This window comes from Manis javanica, chromosome 4 (genome assembly GCF_040802235.1).
Source record: "Manis javanica isolate MJ-LG chromosome 4, MJ_LKY, whole genome shotgun sequence".
Taxonomy (NCBI): domain Eukaryota; kingdom Metazoa; phylum Chordata; class Mammalia; order Pholidota; family Manidae; genus Manis; species Manis javanica.
Window position 1 is genome coordinate 103,161,984 of NC_133159.1, and position 10,487 is coordinate 103,172,470.

Below are 10,487 nucleotides of genomic sequence, written 5' to 3' on the forward strand. Positions count from 1 at the left end.
GTCAAAGTAGAAAGAAAAATGTGGATTTTTTTTTTGAGAGGGCATCTCTCATATTTATTGATCAAATGGTTGTTAACAACAATAAAATTCTGTATAGGGGACTCAATGCACAATCATTAATCCACCCCAAGCCTAATTCTCAACAGTCTCCAATCTTCTGAAGCATAACGAACAAGTTCTTACATGGTGAACAAATTCTTACATAGTGAATAAGTTCTTACATGGTGAACAGTGCAAGGACAGTCATTACAGAAACTTTCAGTTTTGATCACGCATTATGAACTATAAACAATCAGGTCAAATATGAATATTCGTTTGATTTTTATACTTGATTGATATGTGAATCCCACATTTCTCTATTATTATTATTATTATTATTATTATTATTATTATTATTATTATGTTTAATAAAATGCTGAAGTGGTAGGTAGATGCAAGATAAAGGTAGAAAACATAGTTTAGTGCTGTAAGAGGGCAAATGTAGATGATCAACTATGTGCCTATAGACTAAGTATTAATCCAAGCTAGACAAGGGCAACAAAATATCCACAGATGCAGAAGATTTCTCTCAAAACAGGGGGGGTGAGGTTCTAAGCCTCACCTCTGTTGATACCCAATTTCTCACCTGATGGCCCCCCTGCCACTGTGCCTGTCTTAGGTTGTTCCTCCCTTGAAGAATCTTACCCGTCTCTGGCTAACAAGTCATCTTCTAGGACCATACAGGGAAATGTAAAGTTGGTGAGTGAGAGAGAAGCAATATTGTTTGAAAAGATTAGCATTTTACTTTTTTGCAGATTTATGCCCTGTGGCTTCTATGCCCAGTATTTGTCTTGAGGTATCTTTACCACTTGGAAGAATTATGATCCTCGGTAATTTTGATATGAGGCATGAATTCTACTTAAGGGTTATAATTAGGAAGGAAGAAGAAAAGCTATAGAAGTAGCAGATGGAAGAAACATGAGAAGATTGATTATTTCTCTGACATATCTTCTTGTAGAGTAACATAATAGTGTATAGGTTTTAAACTACTAATTTAATTGCACACAAACATTAACATAATAGGAATACAGTTACATAACCAAAGCAGACCTACAATTACAGCCATCTCCAGTGAAACCAAGGAAACCAGTTAGACACCCTAGGCATTTGTGAAAACTTATCAATGATATGATGGATATTGTCTAACTGAATTTGAATAGTTTGAGAAAAATCAGACAAATTAAAACAACACATTCCTGGGAACTGTTCACATCCCATATGTTCTTTCAACAGAAGATAGTCTGTAGTCGCAAGATTTTGGAGCGCTGCAACCTGCACTTCTCCTAATTCTTGATTGAGTTCCAAGAGCATAGATCCAGTCAAATTTGTTGTTTTACTGTATGCACAGGCCAGCTTAGATATCTCCTTCTTGATTCCAATGGCAAGTCCAGGAACCAGTGGGATGAATGCAGCTACAACTGCAACAGCGCCAGGATCTTTGTTGAAGTTTTTTGATGATCATCTTCTGGAATGACTCTTCCAGAGGATGTTGATGTTGGAAGTTCTTCTTCATATCATATCTTAATTCGTTTTCTGGGTAGCCAAATTAGGCTTTGATCCTCTGTATAAATACAAACCAACCCTTTGCCCACCCTTTGATATGCCCTATATATCATCATGAAGAAGTTATTGGAGATCACCATACAGGAACTGCTTTTTTTTTAAGAGAAAGGAATATTATCATAAAAATGTACTTCCATAGCTGATCATCCGACACCCTTTAAATGATCAAAATTAAGGATATTTAAAGCAGGCATTAATCATTGATTTACAATTAGTTTTATCCTATCAGGGAGTAATCCCCATTTTCTTTCTTTTTTTTCTTTGTTATCCTTAATCTACAATTACATGAAGAATATTTTGTTTACTAGGCTCTCCCCTATATCAGGACCCCCCACAAACCCCTTTACAGTCACTTCCCATCAGCACAGCAAAATGTTGTAGAATCACTACTTGTCTTCTCTGTGTTGTACAGCCCTCCCCTTTCTCCCACTCCCCCTTATGCATGCTAATCATAATACCCCCTTTATTCTTCCCCCTGCCTTATCCCTCCCTACCCACCCATCCTCCCCAGTCCCTTTCCCTTTGGTACCTGTTGGTCCATTCTTGGGTTCTGTGATTCTGCTGCTGTTTTGTTCCTTCAGTTTTTCCTTTGCTCTTATACTCCACAGATGAGCGAAATCATTTGGTATTTCTCTTTCTCCGCTTGGCTAATTTCACTGAGTATAATACCCTCTAGCTCCATCCATGTTGTTACAAATGGTAGGATTTGTTTTCTTCTTATGGCTGAGTAATATTCCATTGTGTATATGTACTACATCTTCTTTATCCATTCATCTACTGATGGACACTAAGGCTGCTTCCAATTCTTGGCTATTGTAAAAAGTGCTGCGATAAACATAGGGGGGCATCTATCTTTTTCAAACTTGACTGCTGCATTCTTAGGGTAAATTTCTAGGAGTGGAATTCTGGGTCAAATGGTAAATCTATTTTGAGCATTTTGAGGAACCTCCATACTGCTCTCCACAATGGTTGAACTAATTTACATACCCACCAGCACTGTAGGAGGGTTCCCCTTTCTCCACAGCCTTGCCGACATTTGTTGTTGTTTGTCTTTTGGATGGTAGCCATCCTTACTGGTGTGAGGTGATACCTCATTGTGGTTTTAATTTGCATTTCTCTGATAATTAGTGATGTGGAACATCTTTCCATGTGTCTGTTGACAATCTGTATTTCTTTTTTGGAGAATTGTCTGCTCAGTTCCTCTGCCCATTTTTTAATTGGATTATTTGTTTTTTGTTTGTTGAGGTGGGTGAGCTCTTTCTATATTTTTGATGTCAAGCCTTTATTGGATCTGTCATTTACAAATATATTCTCCCATACTGTAGGGTACCATTTTGTTCTATTGATGGTATCTTTCACTGTACAGCAGCTTTTCAGCTTAATATAGTCCCACTTGTTCATTTTTGCTGTTGTTTTCCTTGCCCGGGGAGATATGTTCAAGAAGAGGTCACTCATGTTTATGTCTAAGAGGTTTTTGCCTATGTTTTTTCTAAGAGTTTTATGGTTTCATGACTTACATTCAGGCCTTTGATCCATTTTGAATTTACATTTGTGTATGGGGTCAGACAATGGTCCAGTTTCATTCTCCTATATGTAGCTGTCCAGTTTTGCCAGCACCATCTGTTGAAGAGTGTCATTTCGCCATTGTATGTCCATGGCTCCTTTATCGAATATTAATTGACCGTATATGTTTGGGTTAATGTCTGGAGTCTCTAATCTGTTCCACTGGTCTGTGGCTTTGTTCTTGTGCCAGTACCAAATTGTCTTGATTACTATGGCTTTGTAGTAGAGCTTGAAGTTAGGGAGTGAGATCCCCCCTACTTTATTCTTCTTTCTCAGGATTGCTTTGGCTATTCGGGGTCTTTGGTGTTTCCATATGAATTTTTGAATTATTTGTTCCAGTTCGTTGAAGAATGTTGCTGGTAATTTGATAGGGATTGCATCTAATCTGTATAATGCTTTGGGCAGGTTGGCCATTTTGACTATATTAATTCTTCCCAGCCATGAGCATGGGATGAGTTTCCATTTGTTAGTGTCCCCTTTAATTTCTCTTAAGAGTGATTTGTAGTTTTCAGGGTATAGGTCTTTCCCTTCTTTGGTTAGGTTTATTCTTAGGTATTTTATTCTTTTTGATGCAATTGTGAATGGAATTGTTTTCCTGATTTCTCTTTCTATTGGTTCATTGTTAGTGTATAGTAAAGCCACAGATTTCTGTGTGTTAATTTTGTATCCTGCAACTTTGCTGTATTCTGATATCAGTTCTAGTAGTTTTGGAGTGGAGTGTTTAGGGATTTTTATGTACAATATCATGTCATCTGCAAATAGTGACAGTTTGACTTCTTCTTTGCCAATCTGGGTTCCTTGTATTTCTTTGTTCTGTCTGATTGCTGTGTCTAGGACCTGCAGTACTATGATAAATAACAGTGGGGAGAATGGGCATCCCTGTCTTGTTCCCAATCTCAGAGGAAAAGCTTTCAGCTTCTCACTGTTCAGTATAATGTTGGCTGTGGGTTTATCATATATGGCCTTTATTGTGTTGAGGTACTTGCCCTCTATTCCCATTTTGCTGAGAGTCTTTATCATGAATGGATGTTGAATTTTGTCAAATGCTTTTTCAGCATCTATGGAGATGATCATGTGGTTTTTGTCTTTCTTTTTGTTGTGGATGATGATGGATTTTCTAATGTTGTACCATCCTTGCATCCCTGGGATGAATCCCACTTGGTCATGGTGTATGATCCTTTTGATATACTTTTGAATTCAGTTTGCTAATATTTTATTGAGTATTTTTGCATCAACATTCATCAGGGATATTGGTCTGTAATTTTCTTTTTTGGTGGGGTCTTTGCCTGGTTTTGGTATTAGGTTGATGTTGGCTTCATAGAATGAGTTTGGGAGTATTCCCTCCTCTTCTATTTTTTGGAAAACTTTAAGGAGAATGGGTATTATGTCTTCTCTGTGTGTCTGATAAAATTCCGAGTTAAATCTGTCCGGCCCGGTGGTTTTGTTCTTGGGTAGTTTTTTGATTACAGTTTCAATTTCTTTGCTCGTAATTGGTTTGTTTAACTTTTGTGTTTCTTCCTTGGTCAGTCTTAGAAGGTTGTATTTTTCTAGGAAGTTGTCCATTTCTTCTAGGTTTTCCAGCTTGTTGGCATTTCATAGTAGTCTTTAATAATTCTTTGTATTTCTGTGGAGTCTGTCGTGATTTTTCTGTTCGCATTTCTGATTCTGTTGATTCGTGTTGACTCTCTTTTTCTCTGAATAAGTTTGGCTAGAGGGTTATCTGTTTTGTTTATTTTCTCAAAGAACGAGCACTTGGTTTCATTGATTTTTCCTATTGTTTTATTCTTCTCAATTTTGTTTATTTCTTCTCTGATTTTTATTATGTCCCTCCTTCTGCTGACTTTAGGCCTCATTTGTTCTTCTTTTTCCAGTTTTGATAATTGTGATGTTAGACTATTCATTTGGGATTGTTCTTCCTTCTTCAAGTGTGCCTGGATTGCTATATACTTTCCTCTTAAGACTGCTTTCGCTGCATCCCACACAAGTTGGGGCTCTGTGTTATTGTTGTCATTTGTTTCTATATATTCCTTGATCTCTATTTTAATTTGTTCATTTCTTCATTGATTATTTAGGAGCATGTTGTCAAGTCTCCATGTGTTTGTGAGCCTTTTTGTTTTCTTTGTACAATTTATTTCTAGTTTTATACCTTTGTGGTCTGAAAAGTTGGTTGGTAGAATTTCAATATTTTGGAATTTACTGAGGCTCTTTTTGTGAGCTATTATGTGATCTATTCTGGAGAATGTTCCATATGCACTTGTGAACAATGCATAATCTGTTGCTTTTGGATGTAGAGTTCTATAAATGTCTATTAGGTCTTTCTGTTCTACTCTGTTTTTCAGTGACTCCATGTCCTTACTTATTTTCTGCCCAGTGGATCTATCCTTCGGGTTGAGTGGTGTGTTGAAATCTCCTAAAATGACTGCATTGCAGTCTATATCCCCCTTTAGTTCTGTTAGTATTTATTTCACATATGCTGGTGCTCCTGTGTTGGGTGCATATATATTTAGAATGGTTATATCCTCTTGTTGGACTGAGCCCTTTATCATTACGTAGTGTCCTTCTTTATCTCTTGTTACTTTCTTTGTTTTGAAGTCTATTTTGTCTGATATAAGTACTGCAACCCCTGCTTTCTTCTCACTGTTGTTTGCCTGAAATATGTTTTTCCATCCCTTGACTTTTAGTCTGTGCATGTCTTTGTGTTTGAGGTGAGTTTCTTGTATGCACCATATATATATGGGTCTTGCTTTTTTATCCATTCTATTATTCTGTGTCTTTTGATTGGTGCATTAAGTCCATTTACATTTAGGGTGACTATTGAGAGATATGTACTTATTGCCATTGCAGGCTTTAAATTAGTGGTTACCAAAGTTTCAAGGTTAGCCTCTTTAGTATCTTACTGCCTAACTTAGCTCGCTTATTGAGCTGTTATATACAGTGTCTGAAAATTCTTTTCTTCTCTCCCTTCTTATTCCTACTCCTCCCTTCTTCATATGTTGCGTGTTTTGTTCTGTGCTCTTTTTAGGAGTGCTCCCATCTAGAGCAGTCCCTGTAATATGCTCTGTAGAGGTGGTCTGTGGGAAGCAAATTCCCTGAGCTTTTTCTTGTCTGGGAATTGTTTAATCCCTCCATCATATTTAAATGATAATCGTGCTGGATACAGCATCCTTGGTTCAAGGCCCTTCTGTTTCATTGCATTAAATATATCATGCCATTCTCTTCAGGCCTGTAGGGTTTCTGTCGAGAAGTGTCATGATAGCCTTGTAGGTTCTCCTTTATAGGTGACCTTTTTCTCTCTAGCTGCCTTTAAAACTCTTTCCTTGTCCTTGATCTTTGCCATTTTAATTATTATGTGTCTTGGTGTTGTCGTCCTTGTGTCCTTTCTGTTGGGAATTCTGTGTATTTCTGTGGTCTGTTAGATTATTTCCTCCCCCAGGTTGGGGAAGTTTTCAGCAATGATTTCTTCAAAGACACTTTCCCTTTTTCTCTCTCTTCTTCTTCTGGTACCCCTATAATACAGATATTGTCCTTTTGGATTGGTCACACAGTTCTCTTAATATTGTTTCATTCCTGGAGATCCTTTTATCTCTTTCTATGTCAGCTTCTATGCGTTCCTGTTCTCTGGTTTCTATTCCATCAATGGCCTCTTGCGTCTTATCCATTCTGTTTATAAATCCTTCCAGAGTTTGTTTCACTTGTGTAATGTCCTTCCTGGCATCTGTGATATCCCTCTGGACTTCGTCCCTTAGCTCTTGCATATTTCTCTGCATCTCCATCAGCATGTTTATGATTTTTATTTTGAATTCTTTTTCAGGAGGACTGGTTAGGTCTGTCTCCTTCTCTGGTGTTGTCTCTCTGATCTTGGTTTGCCTGTAATTTTGCCTTTTCATGGTGATAGAAATAGTTTGCTGAGCTGGGACGAGTGACGGCTGGAAGAACTTTCCTTCTTGTTGGTTTGTGGCCTTCTTCTTCCCCTTTGCAAGGCACTGGGTTCTCGTAGGTGTGGATGTGGTCTGGAAGTTGTCCTGTGTCCTTTGGTCTCTATTCTAGGAAGAGTTGTCTTTGTTATATTTTCATAAACATATGTGGTTTTGGGAGATTTCTGCTGCTCTACTTATGCCGCCATCTTCTTTCTGCCCGCTTGCCTCTATTTTAACAGGGAAGATGGATAACAATATTCATGACTGAATTCTTGATAGCAAAAAACAAAAAGAAATGATAAGCAATGGCAAACACCACATGTATCCATTCACTGAAAAATTTAAAAACAAATTATATAACAGTATATAACAGAGAAAATGATTGAACTATCAAATACATAAGAATGTAGATGAATCTCAAACAACACTGAGCCTCCAAAAATTTCAGTGTGGTATTTATTTCTAGTAGGGAAGTTGATGTGATTTGGAAAGGGAGCAGAGGATGCTTCAAAGGAATTGGGGAGGGTTGTTTTTTCTGAGCATTTGTATCCTTTACCAACCTCTGATTATTTCCCTCACCCTCCAGCCTCTGGCAATCACTTTTTTACTTTCTGTTTCTATGAGTTCTTCACTTTTTTTTAATTCCATATATAAGTGGTACCATGTGGTATTTTTCTTTCTCTGTCTGATTTCACTTAACATAATGCCCTCCAGGTTCATCCATGTTGTCTCGAATGACAAAATTTTCCTATTTTTTACAGCTAAATAATGTTCCATCATCTCTCTCTCTTTTTCTCTGTCTTGCTCTCTCTCTCTCTATATATATGTATATATATTCATGTATTTTATTATATATATGTTTATATATATTATTTTTAAAAGTATATATATTTTGTTATATATTTATATAATATATAAATGTTATTTACTTATTTATATACACATATATGGTGTGTGTGTATATATATATATATATATATATATATATAGAGAGAGAGAGAGAGAGAGAGAGAGAGAGAGAGGGAGAAAGACACTGCATTTTCTATATTCACTCTTCCATCAATGGATGTGTAGGTTGTCCCCATATCTTGCTTTGTGAATAATGCTGCAGTGAACATGGGAGTGTGGAGATTGTTTTGAGATCCTCTTTTTATTTCCTTTGGATATATATCCAGAGGTGGAATTGCTGGGTCATATGGTAGTTCTAGTTTTAATTTCTTCAGGACCCTCCATACTGTTTTCCATAGTGCCTGGACTAGTTTACATCCCCACCAGCAGTGCAGATGGCTTTTCTCCACATCCCCACCAGCAATTTGTTATCCCTTGTGTTTTTGAGAATAGCCATCCTAACAGGCGTGAGGTGGTAGCTCATTGCGATTTTCATTGGCACTTCCCTGATGAAGAGTGATGTAGAGCACATTTTTTTAATACACCTGTTAGCCATTTGTATGTCCTTTTTCAATAAAATGTTCTGTTTAGGTCCTTTGCCCATTTTTAAGTTGTTTTTGTTATTTGTTTTATTTTTTGCTACTGAGTGTATGAGTTCCTTGTATATTTTAGATATTAATCCCTTGTCAGATATGTGGTTTGCAAATATTTTCTCCCATTTCATAGGTTTCCTTTCCATTTTGTTGATGATTTTCTTTGCCACTCCTATGTGAAGGCTGATTTAGTTTGACATAATTTTAGTTTGATGTAGTCCCATTGTTTATTTTTGCTCTTGTTTTGAAATATATTTCTTTTTATGCCGACTAATGTGCATATATGGTTTCTTTTAGTATTATTCTTTGAGTCACTTATACATATTGGTCACAAACTTTTTAAGTAAAAATAACATTTAATGACAGAATAAAATTCCTAGGAATTTGTCAACTGTTAGATCGTGCAATGGTCATGTACTGGACTCAGACAAACCAAGAAAGTCAGATGGTAAATCTTAGTACCTAAGATTGGATGAGATAAAGCTATTGGCACATCTAATCATCACTACGTAGTTCTAATTCTGACATATCATAGACATTCTATAAATGTTTCCTGGTTGAATGAATGAATAAAAATCAGGGATTGAAAATTCTTGGGCTGGGCTTTGAAAACTATAAGCTTCAGTGCATTACTAATGGAGACAAAGCTTTAAGAGAAGTAATGGAAAGCTTTGAAAATATTCCATGTGGGGTAAGGCCATTCAGAAGGCAGAATAATAAATGCTTATGATTGGTGGGAGTCATAGGCATAATGGAAACAACTCGTCAATTCATTTAATCTGGCAGTCTTGTAGCTCCCATGCAAGCACACGGTTTAATAATTTTATTCATATAGCAGATTGATTTTATAAGTGTCCTATGTGAAAATTCCATCTTCCGAAGATAATACTTAATAACATATTCCTAGAAATACAGCTCTCATACATAGCATTAATTATTTTATATGTGTAAAATACTGTAAAATGCTTTGTATCAATTACTTATAAAATTTCTATGATCATATTCATATTTCGTATGAAAAACTGAAGGGCCTGATACATTACCTTGTCACATAACTAATTAAAGAAATATTCAGCTGAGCCCAGAGATGCAGTAAGATAGCAGAATTAAGTGATGTGTGGCTCAGGATATACATATATAACATGTTTAAATTAACTTGAAGCTTTAATGCCCAAATGATTCATTTAACAAAGGCAAAGAGTAAACTAGAGTCAAATGTGTCTTTGGAACCTGTTACCTTGTTGTTTCTGCAGAGATCTCCCATTTTGTTTCTCTAGGCCCTTTGTTCCTTTACTGTTTTGGTTGCTGCCCATCACATACTGTCCCCTTCTACAACCAGGCTTCCTGGCAACACAAACCTACTATTTTCATGCAAGCAAACCTACTATTCCTTTTCCTCCCATTCTTAACTGCACAATTCATTTTTATCCTAATCATTGATAAACAAACTCATGTTTTTTTTGCTTTGGTAGTTTAGTATGTCATTTCTCCCAGGAACATCACCATCTTAACTGATGATGGTGGATAGTTAAGATACTTTACGATGAGGGATTTGTCAAACGCTCTTCCTCCCCTACCATTGCTAAACTTCAGTGTCTGTCCTCAGCTTCCCTGAATGCACTTTTCCACCCATATGATTCTCTAGATAATCTCTTTCAAAAACTATAATTCCTAATATATAAAATTGCTAGAAGCAAAGGAGATCAAAAAGTGATTTTTTACAAAAGTAAAGTGGTACAAAATTAAGTTTTAATACCAGGTGAGAGATTGGCTGTGAAAGGTAACCTGGTATACTTCATGTCAGAACTCATCATTCTGCCGATTTGTATTCATTAAGTGCTGGTGGAAGTTACTACACCAGGTCATGAAGGGAATCTGCCGAAGAATAAGACATGGATGTCAGTGAATGGTAGAGACAGTGAAG